Source organism: Vombatus ursinus, unplaced genomic scaffold (genome assembly GCF_900497805.2).
Source record: "Vombatus ursinus unplaced genomic scaffold, bare-nosed wombat genome assembly UNPS02014809.1, whole genome shotgun sequence".
Lineage (NCBI taxonomy): Eukaryota > Metazoa > Chordata > Mammalia > Diprotodontia > Vombatidae > Vombatus > Vombatus ursinus.
In genome coordinates this window covers 20,994,779-20,998,029 of record NW_020954587.1, presented here as the reverse complement: position 1 = coordinate 20,998,029, position 3,251 = coordinate 20,994,779, and the positions used below count along the sequence as shown (strand labels likewise).

The 3,251-nt window shown below is 40.0% G+C and overlaps 1 pseudogene; it reads right to left on the bottom strand.

Moving 5' to 3' along the window:
* Window positions 1-209: 209 nt before the first annotated feature.
* LOC114052702 lies at window positions 210-1,390 on the bottom strand (annotated as a pseudogene).
* Window positions 1,391-3,251: the final 1,861 nt, after the last annotated feature.

Genomic DNA, 3,251 nt, shown 5'->3' with positions numbered 1-3,251 from the left:
ACTATAAACATCCAAGTTCCTGACTTTCAAATAAATTTTCCAGAGACATGTTAGACATTTTAGTTACAGTCCAATTCTTCCTATTACTCTTTCCTACCCCTAACCCCAAAATACACTACTAGGGGATGAGTGTAACATCTCATGGGCAGAAATTTACAGATACCTTTACGGATGTACTTGTATTCTTGAACATATGGCTGATGACATCTTTAAACTTCAGTTACTGTGAACTGTCCATCAGATCTTCTAAACCTGACACTGGTACACACTGCTCCACCTCCTGCTGCAGGTCTATCATCCGATTTACATTTGGAGCCAAATATCTCTGCTGAGTTGAAGATAAGTGTTGTGCAATGTGAGCAGATACATCCTTGCTATCACTACTAGCATCTGGTTATGTTTCCTCAATGGAGGCATTTGGTGCTGGTACCCTGCCTGAAAACAGTAATTCATGGTTTTCCTCTCCCTCACCCCTGTGACTCTTTTCAGCCATGCTGTCTCCACTGATTTGCAAATGACCATCTAGAGAAGTAATACAAGCATCAGGTGAACATGTTGCAGGGCTTGTTAACTGACCACTTAGTGAAGTTAGACACTGGAGGCAGTGCAGAAGGCCCAGCCTGTGATGTATTGTCCACTCCATCTGCAGAACTCTATCTTGCTAAATTAACCAGATTAGTCACAGTCCAGCCTAAGTCCAGTCACTCCCTTCTTTGATATATCTATTATATCCCATTTAATTTTCCTGCACTGTCCATGTTTGCTTCTCCTGCACTGAACCATGTTTTCAAGATTAGCAACATAAAGAAATCCAGCAATTAACATTTAAGTGCTCTTTTTACCTTTGGAGAAAGCATCTTGGGACAGTTAGGTGGTGCAGTGGATAGAGCACCAGCCCTGGAGTCAGGAAAAAACTGAGTTCAAATTTGCCCTCAGATACCTGACATTTACTAGCTGTGTGACTCTGGGCAAGTCACTTAGCCACATTGCCTAGCCAAAAAGAAAAAAGAAAAAAAAAGAGAGAAAGCATCTTCCAGTTCCCTGCTGTGTTCCTCATACTGCCACCACCCGTTTCTTCCTTCATGATACCAGGCATACTCTCCGTTGCCTCTACTTGCTGTTTTTAGTTCCTCTGGTGACAACAAGGTTGGCTTGTCAAGAAAGTCTTCAGGAATCTCCTGCCAACAGAGTGCCCTTCACTTTCCAAACCACGTTTCTCCCTTTGCAGAATACATGCTTACAAGGAAGACTGACTGGGTGAACATGTTTTCAGACAGATGGCATATTCAGGGACAATAAAAGAAGGCCCAGCATTGGAATGGGACTCATTTGCCTTCCTGTTTGTGAGAAGCATGTTTATTGTGTGATCAACTGCACCCTAGCCAGCCATCCTTAGTCAAGATGCAAGCTCAGGCTCTGGCACATAATATCTATGTAATCCTGAGAAAGTCAAAACCTCTCAATGGCCAACTTCTTTAAATTTTTTTTTTTAATTTTTAGGCAGTTGGGGTTAAGTGACTTGCCCAGGGTCACATAGCTAGTGTCAAGTGTTTTGTCTGAGGTCGGATTTGAACTCAGGTCCTCCTGACTTCAGGGCTGGTACTTTATCCACTGCGCCACCTAGCTGTCCCAATGTCCAACTTTTTAACACTGTAAAATACATTGGTAAAGGGAGTTTGCTCACTGAGAGGTCCTATTACTTATATTTCTATTATAGATTCCACTGATATAGGTTATAAGAATAAAACATCCTTTTTAAAGGTAGTTAGTCAGGTTAAAGTACTTTTTCCTCACTCTTGGTTCATTCTTTGCGTTGCAAAGGGAGACCCTACTTGCATTAATTGAGAAATTAGCTTAAAAATGACACTGTTGTTCTATCAAAGCTCTAAAAAAAATTAGGATATTTCTTCTGGACCACCGCTATGGCCGCTTCACAGTCTTTTCTCTCTGGCCAACAACCCCATAACATGGAGCCTTTGGATGCTTGGTAGATGTGTTAATGAGGAGATGGGTTAAGAGTCACCTCAATTCTTCCACATTACTTCCTCATTGGGAGGTGGGAATTATCCTCAGGTGATGGGATAAGTCTGCAGACATAGATTTAACCTGAAAAGACTTTGATTGAATCAACTTGAATTTGAGTTAAGTGGGTAATGGGTGAGGTTACTAAGGTGAGGGGGCAAGGGTGGAGATTCAATTCACAAAAGTCTGGAGTTGAGGTAATTATAAGACAATAGCTTGACATTTTTTAGGCAAGTTTCTCAAGAATGTAGGTGAAGAGTAGAGTTACAAAGATAAGGAGTTTGGACTTTTACTGCTTGGGACAATATTAAACCCATGCCAGCTTGATTAAGTCTTAAAAATAGAATTAAAATCAATTTTCAATGTTACACCCAAGAAAATAACTCCCTGAAAATTAGAATTGCACAAATAGAAGCTGATGCTTCCATAAGATGTCAAGAAATACGAAAACAATCTCAAAACACTTAAAAAACAAAAGAAAATGTAAAGTATCTCACAGCAAAAAAACCCCCAAAAGCAACAATAACAACAACAAAAAACTAACCTGAAAACTAATTGAGGAGACATAGTTTAAGATTCAATGATCTATCTGAAAGCCATGAATAAAAAAGAGCCTAGACTTCATATTTCAAGAAACCACAAAACTGTCCAGATCCCTTAGAGGGCAATGTGGAAACTGAAAGAATCCACCAGTCACCCCCAAAAGAAACCCTAAAATGAAAACTCCCAGAAATATTATAGCCAAAATCCAGAGCATCCAGGGTCAAATAAAAAAATATATATAAGCAATCAGAAAGAAAGAATTCAAGTAACAAGAAACTATAGCCAGGATCCTACAAAAATCTAGCAGCTGCTGATCTGAAGGAGTGGAGAGCTTAGGATATGGTATACCAGAAGGCAAATGATTTGGAGCAAGGGTGGGGAAACTGCAGCCTCCTAGGTTCTTGGGGTGCAGCCTTTTGACTGAGTCCAAGTTTTACAGAACAAATCCTTTTATTGAGGAGATTTGTTCTGTGAAGTTTGGATTCAGTCAAAGGGCTGCACTTGAGGACCTAGAGGGCCACATGTGGCTTTGAAGTCGTAAATTCCCCACTCTTGATTTAGAGGTTTCCATCCAAAAGTAACTTACTCAGCAAAACTGAGTATGATGTTACAAGGGAAAAATATGGATCTTTAATGAAGGATTCCTGTTGAAAAGACCAGAACTGAGTAAAAATTTAACATGCTAA